Source organism: Hippopotamus amphibius, chromosome 3, assembly GCF_030028045.1.
Source record: "Hippopotamus amphibius kiboko isolate mHipAmp2 chromosome 3, mHipAmp2.hap2, whole genome shotgun sequence".
Classification (NCBI taxonomy): Eukaryota; Metazoa; Chordata; class Mammalia; order Artiodactyla; family Hippopotamidae; genus Hippopotamus; species Hippopotamus amphibius.
The window spans coordinates 87,668,212-87,681,082 of record NC_080188.1 but is presented as its reverse complement, the minus strand read 5'-3'; positions in this window follow the sequence as shown (position 1 = coordinate 87,681,082).

The following is a 12,871-nucleotide window of genomic DNA, read 5'->3' as shown; positions in this document are numbered from 1 at the left end:
AACAAAAATTCACATTTTTTTCAATCATTTTGTAATTTTATTAAATGTACCTAAATAAACATTTGGCTGAGACATATTTTCTAGTCATTATGTTTCTTAAAACCTGGCTTTAAAATCCTGTGAAATGCAAATAAATTGTGTCTGCTTTGCAAATTGAAAAATATAAATATTTTATTGAAGAAACAAAAAAGAGAAAAGCATATTAACAAAGAACGAGTGTATAGAATGAGGCAGAGCAAAAGATTAGCTAAGTCCGGTGAAAAGATGGCACTATTGTGTACCATGAAATTTGAAACAGTACTTTGATGAACAGAAACAAAAACCCTAACCACCCGGGGAGCACAAACCTCAATTTTTAGAGTAATTTTGAAATTTCTTCCAGCCAAAGCAAACGGCACCAGGAAGTTCGGTTCAAGCAAGAAGAGGTCTGTAATAACAAGGTAGCTAACCAGTTCCTTTCTTCCATCACTAGAGAGATGTTCTCTTACCCCAAATAATAGATATCCTCATGTGAGGTTTTGTGGGTCTCCTCACAACAGAGGAACATTTAGTTTCTAAACTCTTTTTCACACCCAAACTTATGTTTTCCAAGATGTCATGTCTTAAAGATCTATAGATTCTGAAGTCATTTACTTTGAGCAATCCTTACCCAGGTACATCCTGTTAACATTCCATGGTGGGAAATATCATTGGCCCTGAGGTCCAGTATGATGACAAACAGATTAGACTGGGTTACCTGTCTTCCTTTGTTTCCCCAGAAGCCATTACCCAGCACTTGGGATGAAAATGGCTCACAGATCAATAGTTTCAGCTCCTTTCTTGCCAACCATCAACCGCTAAAACAAAATTGTGAGAAACATGTTAGTAGTTTGAATACTGGGAGTTTAAAAATGTGCTACAACTTCATAATCAGGTTTTAATATGTAAATTGGGATTTGGGTTTTGGGTTTTGGTTTTGTTATTCTTTATTCAGGATAAAAGGCATACTGTAGGGAAAACATTCACTTTAGTAATCTTTGAATGTTCATTCCAAGGTTCAAAGAGCAAAGAAATAGGTGAATCATTACAGCAGCAACTTACCAATCAGTCTGGAATCTGCAGAGTTCCTACAGATGTGAGATTGTGTCCTAATCCACAAAGGTGCCTAAAAAATGAGCTTCTCGTCTCTGTGCTTCACCTTGCATATGTGATTCTGCTTTCATTTTTCTTTTCACTGCTGTGGTCTAGATGCAAGTGATTCAGTACAGCTGTTCAGCCTGTGAAGGATGTTTCTAATTCTGAAATAAAATATATCAGAGAGTCCTTACCACTGCTAACAGAGAAAGAACATGCACATCTGACTCACTCTGAAAATAGCTCTTTTTGAATAAAATACTAAAGCCTACAAAATTCTTCTTGTCCTGGGTAGCAGGATCAGGAATAAAACTAAAAATCTGTGCATGATTGACCAAAGAGAAGATTCTGCATGGTAGAAACAAAAAGTCTTATGTTTGATTGGCAATTGCATTCGCTCTCCAGCAGTTACACAGAGCCTGGAAGTGGGAACAGGAGTAGCTGGTACTGATGTTCAGGCTTCTGCTTTGTGCAGTTACAGCGACAGACTAAGAATGTCCACCAATTCATACAAAAACCTGGGTATTACAAAGCATCACTGAAAAGGATCCAGACAATGAACAGGACTATGGTAAAAGAAGAAAAGATGGGGACTTCCTAGTTGGCGCAGTGGTTAAGAATCTGCATGCCAATGCAGGGGACAAGGGTTCAAGCCCTGCTCTGGGAGGATCCCACATGCCGCGGAGCAACTAAGCCTGTGAGCCACATCTATCGAGCCCATGTGCCGCAACTACTGAAACCCATGCACCTAGAGCTTTCCGTGCTCTGCAACAAGAGAAGGCACTGCAATGAGGAGCCCGTGCACCACAATGAAGAGTAGCCCTGGCCCTCGCTGCAACTAGAGAAAGCCTGTGTGTAGCAATGGAGACCCAATGCAGCCAATAAAGTAAATAAATAAGTAAATTTATCAAAAAAAAAAGAAAAAGACCCAGCTCAAATAAATATTAATGGCATCATTGGTAACTAGCAAAAATATATTAAAAAAAAAGAAAAAGAAAAAAAATATTAAAAAAAAAAGAAGAAAAGATGAATCAGGATTAAGATGTTCATTTTGCTTTGCGCTAAAAGTTTGTGGTTTTGTAATACTCACCCAAATATTCACATGGACATAAAGTTATGCTTACTCCGAGACCAAATATTAGACTAAATATTAGTCTTGTGAACTTAGTCACTTTCAATTAATCATTTTATTTTCATTCACAAATTCTTCAATCATATGACACTTTGTAAATTGTTTAAAAAGGTATGTGGATGGAGACTGTCAAAGGGACAGAGAAGCTAAACTGTAAGGAAACACAGTGTGCAAAGTTGAGACAGTGTGAGCAACCACATAAGTAATGTAGTATTGAATTAAGTAATATGAGTATTTTATACTCAGTAGTATAGTACTGGTGAGTATAAAATAAATACCCACAAGTCCACAATGACATAAACACACAATAGAATAATTTAGTATATGGGGTAGAAGATGCAAATCTCCCATACAAAAGAATTCCAAATAATTTATGTAGCTGCTCCCCCTCAAGGACTATAACTCACCATCCCTTGAGCAAATGTTGTGCTTAAAGACTTGCTTCCAAAGACTCAGGTAGGAAGTGGTGGGGGGATTACGGTAGGGAAACCTGGCAAACACTGGCCAAGCCCAGATATCAATGCTTGACATCGTGATTGACAGGTCATGTTGACAGAATGTGCCCTTGATATGATGTGTTGAGAATAACACTTTTCCTTTCTGGTATTCCTCCTCCAAACCTATAACTCCAGTCATATAACATGAGACAAACAGTATGCAGACCCATAGTGAGGGTCACACTGCAAACTACCTGACCAATACTCCTCAAAAATAAGGAAAGTCTGAGAAACTGTCACAGACCAGTGGAGGCCAAAGATACATCCTGAATACATGAAATATTGCATACTGGTTGGTATTCTGGACTAGAAAAGGCACATTAGGGAAAAACAAGTGAAATAAAAATAAACAGTGGTGTTTAGTTAACAGTATTGTATCAATGTCAGCTCTATAATCGTGGGAAATGTATTAAGTAATGAAAAATGTTAACAATAGAGGAAACAGAGTGTGGGATCTGAGGAAATGCTCTACACCATCTCTGCAACTTTTCTATAACTCTAAAGTTATTCTAGGGAATTCCCTGGCTGTCCAGTGGTTAGGACTCCGTGCTTCCACTGGAAGGGTCCTGCATTTGATCTCTGGTCGGGGAACTAAGATCCTACAAGCTGTGTGGCATGGTCAAAAAAAATTTTTAAATTTTTCAAAAATTTGAAAAATAAAGTTATTCTAAAATAAAAAAGTTGATTTTTAAACGTGCATGTACACACACATACACACAAGGCATCTGGACTGTAGAGAGTCAAATGACAATCACAACTGAGATAATCATGTTTTAATAAGCAGTCTTTATAAGAAACAGCCCTTAAGACTACCTGCTTGCCAGAATTAGGTCTTCTTTTTTGTATAGTCTCAATTGCAATGAAAGATCATTACACTCTGTTAATTATCACCTTCCACTCTCAAAATAAAAGAAGTCTATTAGCATGCAGTCTCCTCATAGGAAAGAGGCAGGTCTGAGACAAAAGAAACAGAATGAAAAAGACTTAGCTATATGTGCCCAGAGAAACTGATCTCCAATATTAAGGGTTTTTGCCATTATTCTATATGTACCCATTTAAATTTCATCAGAGAATGCAATCCAACCTTGAAATATTTGAATATTTTGCAAGTCCATCCCAAACTGCTAAATTTATCTACATAGAATTCTTAGAATAAGTCTCTAATCACATTTCAGTCCAGAGCTCTCTCTTTTACCTGCACAGTCTCATACTGCAAGCTAATTGCATTTCAACTTCTACTAAATTTTTATATTTCACTTTTGGTCATTATTCACAAAGATATATATTTGCTAAAATTTCCTGAGGGATATTACATGCATGTAGAAATCAGGAAAGCTACATTAAGGCAGAGGGACAGCAAGAACTTTTAGGCTTACTCTTCAGCTAAACAGATGCTCCAACAAAGTACACGTACAGGGCTCCTAGCTCAGATGTATGCCTTGGCAAAAATTATAAGTTTCTTTACAGCACATTCCTTCAGAGTCTTCCAACTATCTGTTGAAACTAAAATATTACTCTGAAAAATACAAAGTTCTGCCAAATTTTTGTAGCTAGATTTTTTAAACTAAGGAAATACTTTGAGGAAAGTCTGTAACCTTAATGTTTTGACAACACTGGCTTTATGTTTTCTAGCTTTTTTTTATTATTATTTTTACAGGAAATCTATTTTATACTTAAAATAGAAAGTATCCCAGTGTTCCCTTTCCTGGTACCTAAGCATAATTTCTCTCTTCCTGAGTGCGTGGTGTGGTAAGGAGGGGAGACCATCAGTTCTATTAATCACATGTAGAGTTTTGTGCAATCATTACACTGTGTAGCACTGTTGATGTGTGATTCCATATCCACTCTGCAGGATAACTCAATAGGATAACAGCCAAGATAAAGCTAATTATATTTTACTATCACTTTATGCTGTTTTACTACAAAGATAATTTACAAACTAAAATTTTGGAGGACAAAAATAACATTTCCTATTTTGGGTTCTCCTATTCACTGATGTAGCAGTAATATTCCACAGGTTGGAGTAGTCCTTCCTACCTAAAGCTCTCCCCTCCCTAAATATGTACAAATATTTATGCAACAGGCAGCACCCACTCTGCCATTTCTTTCTGTTTCCTTGTGCTTGCATCAATATTATTTTGCAATCTGAATGGTCTATCTTATGAGGGAATCTAGCCTTTGCTCAGAACTGCTTGTGATCTGCAGTTAATGTAAACAACTGCATACCTGGTGATATTTACAGCAAACAAAATCCATTGATTCACCCACTTATAAAATAGTTTCTGTCTCATTTGCTCAGGAAGCTATGCTTAATATTATTAACATTTCTTTGAAGATACTATTAATATTATCAGTTCAATATTATCTTCAATTAATATTATCTTCAATTGAAGATAATATTAATATTATCTTCAATGAAAGAAATAAATTCTCAGAAGGCACCCTATAGTCCAGTTAGTGCCTTCGTCCCAACATATATCTCATTAAAGAATATATTTTTCACCTATTTCAACATAATACCATGAATATTCACTATTACGTATATAGAGAGATAAAAGTATCTTTCTTTTTGCCCTAGGGTATTACAATTTATGATATGTTAGAGTATATTGTAAAACATAAGGCTTTAAAACGTCCAGGGAAATTTTATATGCATTTTCTTGGCTGTATACTTTATATAGAATTTACTCATACTATAAGAGAACATGAAATAAATAGATCCATTGCTACTAACTTGATGTAAGTGCTCAGCGTCTCACCATAACTATTCTCATAGTCCCTGAAAGGTTCTTACTCTTCCCCCAAAACATTCTCTAGTCTTCTGCCAAAAGGAGCTTTGTGTAACAACAATCTCTTTATGTAACACCCTCCAGATAACAGATAACACCATAAGAAGTCTATTTTCCTGATTACAATAGACAAGTCTCTTCCAAGAACATCCAATTATCTGTCTGTAACTATAACTTTAAGCTGTAAGCATATCAAAATCTTTTTAGTTTTCAGAATGTCAGTAACTCCCATCTACCACACTGATTCCTCTACAATGAGTTTTTCTCTGCCTTATAATCTGCCCCTCTCCTTAATGAGTACCCTTTCAACCACCTACTCATATTTTAAGACTAAAAATATAATATTACAGAGACAAAATCAGAATAATAAATACTTTGACCTAACTCATCCATCTACTCTGATCTCCAGTTAAGGTCAATGGAGAACCATTGACCAAACCCAACTAGAAGACAAAATTCCTAGGAATATGCTGATATAATTTAGGCAGGAAGTAAGCTGGAGACGTGTGGAGACCAAATCTAGAGGGGCAAATAGACTACCTCCAGCAAAATATGTAAAATTTTCCCCCTGAACTTGAACAGGACTTAACATAAAACAAATAAGAATGATAAAATTTTACCATATAGCTTTAAATCTGCCATCTACAGATTTAGATCTACAATGTTTTTCTTCTTTATGGGAAAAATAAAGGAAAATAAAACATAATTTTCAGAATTAATATTTAAATAAAAAAAGAGATTATTTTTGGAAAATAGGTTACTGCATATTCTTTCCAAAGAAGTCTCAATAAATGAAGAAAATATGTAGGGCCAGTTTTCATTTTGAGGTCCTAGTAACTCAATTCCACATTTTCTTTCTTGGCTTCTTATATAAATCTGTAATTATTATAATCATTATTGTTTTATACCAATCATGATTTATTACCTGAAATTGAGCACTTCTAGTAAACCTAGGAAAAAATAAAGGCCAGAAAGGAAAAGTGAATAGATACTGGGTGAGCAACTCATGTGTAAACTGGCATCATTAAATTATTCTTTCCAGTGTCTCTTTTTTTACAGTTAGATTCAAAACTGAAAATCTTGTCCTATTATCATGACATAATCATTTACAATAATACTCTCTTGTTTATTGGATGCTCTAATGGCTTAAAGTAATGAAAATATGACAATGAAGAGAAGCAGAATAAGCCACCCCAGGATATGATATTTGGAGTGTGGAGTATTTCAAGATGAAGACAACTGGGCTCCAAAAGTCTCAGGAAGAACTTTTTACCTCCTTCTTAACTGCCTAAAAGAATTTAGATAGGGGACCCATACTAGGAAGAGAGCCATTACCAGAGATAACTTCTTATATCAGAAAGACTTACCTACATGGCATGGCAAACATCTGTTTACCAAATATTTGCTCTTCTCATCTTCCTGTGAATTGTTTTCCTCCCATTTGAAGCCCCAGACCCCTACCTTTGTCTTAGATCAGGAGGGCATACACACCATAATTTCCTGACTCCCTGGGAGTCTCATATTTTTGTGGGAATACTGTACACACAAAATGTGTTTTTATCTTGTTAATCTGCCTTATGTCTATTTAATTCTTAGACCAGCCAAAGAATCTAGAAGGGAAAAAGGGAAGTTTTCCAGCCCTACAACAGGAAATAATATACAGCTAATAGTCATTAGTATAAAAAGACACCTTTAAGTTATTCTAAGTGCTTCACAGCATTTCCTCACTTTATTGAAGGAATAAACATATTAGATACATCACTACATCTAATATGCTGGAATATCACACAATTAACATTTATTAAATATGAGTTACTTAGATTTGCTTCTACTACATACTATGCATGAATCCACCACTTCTGCTGATTAGAACTAAAAACTCTGAACAAAATTCAAAAAAAACTACCTGAAGATACTAAAAGAAAACAAAAGCAAGCATATTATTCAAAAGTGTAAAAACTCAAGGAACAATCTGCCTGCAGGTGACCTTTCCAGTTTTCTTTCACCTTTCAGGACTTTACCCAAAGTGTGGTGGGGTGTGTGTGTGTGTGTGTGTGTGTTTATGAGACTAGTTGCATAGTAGCATGGATGCATGGGATTAAAACGTCAAGAGAAACCCATGCTCTTTGTCAGAAAAAGGAGATAAAAAGTTCCCTTCAGGCTGCAGAATGTGGGTGGAATTCTTTAGAGGAAAGAGCCTGTGAAGGAGGATCCCCTAATTCTATGTATGTACCCACAAAAATCTCAGCCTAACCTCATACTCTTCACAACAAGGACAGACCCAAATCAACATAACAAAAACTTAGAAAACTGACCTGAGATTTGAACCACCATGTATAGAAGGCAAATCAGAATCTATGATCTCAACAAAACCAGTTTGATTTTCTATTAATACAAAACACCAACATTCTCCAGGAGAGCATAACAGAGAATACACCACATAATATTCACAATATCCAGATACTATTCAAAACTAATGAATGTACAAAGGAAAAAGCAACAAATTCTCATGGAAAAATGTGATCAATAGATGCTAACCTGGAGATATCCGTGATGTTGTAACTATCAGACAGAGACTTTAAATCAGTTACACAACCATGTTTCATGGGGTAAAGGAAAACATACTTGAAATGTATGAAATATAGGAAACTTCAGCACAGCATTTGAAACTATAAAAAAGAACCAATTGAAAATTTTAAAACTGAAAAAAAAATGCAATATCTTAAATAAAAACTCAATGAATAGGCTTAACACCAGAATGTATAAATAACAATGGAAAGAAATAACTCTCAAACATCTGCTTAATTAGAGTCCCAGAAGAGAGGGTAAAGAGACTGAAGCACAAAAGATATATGAATATATAATTACAACCAATGTCCCAAACTGGAGGAAGACAGAAATTTACAGATAGAAAAAAATCAGAAAATCTAAACAGAATAAATTTAAAGAAAAACCATGGATTTCAGATGCATCATAATCAAACTGCTAAAAAACAAATGCAAAGAAGTCCTGAAAGCAGCTAAAGAAAATTGCACATTACATATAGAGAAACATTTATTCAAATGACCACAAATTTCTCATCAGAAACCGTGGAGGTCAGAAGACTGAGGAAGAGCATGTCTAAAATATTGAAAGAAAACTTTTTTCAAAAGAAAAATAAGCAAACATATCCTTCAGGGATAAATAAAAATAGCTACTTTTTCAGATGAAAAAAAAAAAGTATAGAGAATTTGTCCCCAGTAGACTTGTTATTACAAGGGATACTAAAGGAAGTTTTTCAGTCTGAAGGGAAATGATATCAAAAGAAATTGTTCTTCAGAAATGAAGGAAGAACAGCAGAAATGTAAATATTAAGATAAATATAAAGATAGTTTTTTCTTATAAATTAAAAATGTGTTGACTATTGAAGCAAAATGGCCTGATGTTGATATCATTATATACAGATTTAACACATAACAAGTATAACATAAAAACCAGTAAAGTGGGACTTCCCTGGTGGTCTAGTGGTTAAGATCTGGTGTTTTCACTTCTGAGGGCTCAGGTTCAGTCCCTGGTGGAGGAATTGAGATCCTGCAAGCCTTGCAGCCAAAAAAAAAGCTCTTCAAAAAAGAAATAAAAAGAAATGTATCATTATCAATTACATCAATAAATTGAAGCATAAACCATATGATTATATTCATGAATGACAAAAAAAAAAGTATTTCATTAAAATTCAGTCATTCCTAATAAGAACAAAGTAATTAACCTCCAAAATAAAAACAAACAAAAAAACAGTGAAGTGTTGACCTATATGTTTGCAAATTTCTGTATTTTACATCTCCTCGACTGAAATTTTAGGTATTCGTTTAGTAATTCATAGAGAAACTACTAAAAAAATTTGATGAAGTACAGCATAAAAGCTAACAGATTAAAATGAAGTATTAAAATATATTTACACAATACAAAAGAAGGCCGAAATTTGGGAGTAGAGAAACAAAAACAAAGAAAAGAAACGGAACATAGATAAATGTTATAGACCCAAATCCAAATATAGCAACTATTGTATTAAATGGTAAAGGCCTAAACACCTCAATAAAGGCAAACCGTGGTGAATAAAAAGACATACAAAGAACTTACTATAAGATGCCTATAAGAGTTGAAAATCAATGGACAGAAATAGATGTGTGTTGGCAAGAGGGAACACCAGGAAACCATAGCACCTGATTTATTATCTAATACCATAGACTTGGAAACCAAAGGTCTCCTCACGGATAAAGAAGGACTACCATTTAAGATAAAAATAAATTATGAGAAACAAGTACAATCTTAAATTAGCCTGTGCCTAATAATAGAGCCTCAGCATATGTTAAGCAAAAATAGAATTAAAGGGAAAAACAGATAATTCCAGAGTCAGAGTCAATTTTAACAATACTCTCTCAGTGATTGATAGAACAACTAGCCATAAATATCCATAAAATCATAAAAGCCCTGATAAGCACGTGGACCACCTTGATCTACAGCTAACAATTTCACAATATCTATTCTTCTCAATGGCACGTGTGCCTTCACTAAAGCAGAGCATATGCTAAGAAATAAAACAAGTCTCAAATTTAAGGATTCTCTTCCTGCAATGAAACTATATTAGGTATTAATAAAAATGAAAACAAAAACAAGAATAAAAAAATTAGAAAATATTTAGAGGAAAACAAAATATCTGTGATGTAAACAACACACTGCTAAGTAATTCAGAGGTCAAATATGAGCTCACAAGGGAAATTGCAATCATAATCCAAATACAACATATCAAAGTTTTTGGAATGTAGCTAAAGCAGTGTTTAGCAGGGAACTTATATTGTTAAATTCTTATATTAGAAATAGGAAGGACTAAAAATATCAACAATCATAATCTAGTTTTTACTTTAAGAACCAGATACAAATGAATAATGCAAAGCCTAAGTAAGTAGAGGGAAGGAAATTATTTTTTAAAAAAGGAGAAATCAAAAAATTAGTAAGCAGACAATGAAGAAAATTAGTAAAGAAGATTAGTTGATTCTTTTAAAAGATTACCCAAACTGACAAACTCCTAGCTATTTTATAATGTATCATCAACATCAGAAATGGAAAGGGAGTTGTAATGACATTATACAGTTATTAAATGGAAAATAAAATAGTACTTTTTTCTTTTTTTTTTTTGAGTATAATTGCTTTATAATGTTGTGTTAGTTTCTGCTGTACAACGAAGTGAATAAACTATATGTAAACATATATCCTCTCCTTCTTGGACCTCCTTTCCAGCCCCCCCATCCCACCCATCTAGGTCACCACAGAGTACTGAGCCAAGCTCCCTGTGCTATACAGTAGGCTCCCACTAGCTATCTATTTTACACATGGTAGTGTATATATGTCAATCCTAACCTCCCAAATCATCCCAGCCTCCCCGTCCCCTCCCACGTCTGCTTGTCCATTCTCTGTGTCTGTGTCTCTATTTCTGCCCTGCAAATAGGTTCATCTGTGCCATTTTTATAGATTACACATATATGCATTAATATACAATATTTGTTTTTCTCTTTCTGACTTACTTCACTGTGTATGACAGACTCTAAGTCCATCCACATCTCTACAAATGACCCAATTTTGTTCCTTTTTAGAGCTGAGTAATAGTCTATTGTATATATATATATATATATATATATGTATATATACTTTATCCATTCATCTGTCAATGGACATTTAGGTTGTTTCCATGTTCTGACATTGTAAATAGTGCTGCAACGAACAGTGGAGTACATGCATGTGTCTTTTCGAGTTATGGTTTTCTTACTGTATATGCCCAGTAGTGGGATTGCTGGGTCATATGGTAGTTCTATTTTTAGTTTTTAAAGGAACCTATATACTGTTCTCCATAGTGGTTGTATCAATTTACACTCCCACCAGCACTGCAAGAGGTTTCCCTTTTCTCCACACCCTCTCCAGCATTTATTGTTTGTAGATTTTTTGATGATGGCCATTCTAACCAGTATGAGGTAATACCCCATTGTAGTTTTGATTTTCTCTTCTCTAATAATTAGTGATGCTGAGCATCTTTTCATGTGCCTCTTGGCCATATGTATGTTTTCTTGGAGAAAAGTTTATTTAGGTCTTTCACCCATATAAAATACCTAAGAATAAACCTACCTAAGGAGGTGAAAGACCTGTACTCAGAAAACTGTAAGACACTCATGAAAGAAATCAAAGATAACAGAAACAGATGGAGAGATATACCATGTTCTTGGATTGGAAGAATCAACATTGTGAAAAGGATTATACTACCCAAAGCAATCTACAGATTCAGTGCAATCCCTATAAATTACCAATAGGATTTTTCATAGAATTAGAACAAAATATTTTACAATTTGTATGGAAACACAAAGACCATGAATAGCCAAAGCAATCTTGAGAAAGAAAAAAGGAGGTGGAAGAATCAGGCTCCCCGACTTCAGACTATACTACAAAGCTACAGTAATCAAGACAGTAGGTACTGGCACAAAAACAGAAATACTAATCAATGGAACAGGATAGAAAGCCCAGAGATAAACCCACACACATGTGGTCACCTAAAATATGACAAAAATAGTAAGAACATACAATGGAGAAGAGACAGTCTCTTCAATAAGTGGTACTGGGAAAACTGGACAACTACATGTAAAATGAAACAAGGACACTACCTAACACCATACACAAAAATAAACTCAAAATGGTATAAAGACCTAAATGTAAGATGGGATACCATAAAACTCTTAGAGGAAAACATAGGCAGAACACTCACTGACATAAATCACAGCAAGATCTTTTTTGACCCACCTTGTAGAGCAATGGAAATAAAAACAAAAATAAACAAATGGGACCTAATGAAACTTAAAAGCTTTTGCACAGCAAAGGAAACATAAATAAGATGAAAAGACAACCCTCAGAATGGGAGAAAATAGTTGCAAATGAAGTAACAGACAAAGGATTAATCTCTAAAATACACAAACAGCTCACTCAGCTCAATATTAAAACAATAGGATAATACTTTTAATATCTAAATGTTCACACATTCAACACTATAGAAAGAATGAAAAATTTGAAAAATACACCATACCAAAAGAGACATAAGAAGCAGAAAACTTAAGTAGTCCTATATGTGTCTTTAACTAAATTTATTATCAGAAATCTCATCAGAAAGAAATTTTCAGGCCCCTATGGTTTCACTGATAATTTCCACCAAACATTCAAGGAAAAATAATATTTATGGTACATAATATATTTTTAAGAAAATTGCAAGAAGAATAATTCCTGACTCATTTTATGAAGCTTGTACAAACTTAATACCAAAACCTGGC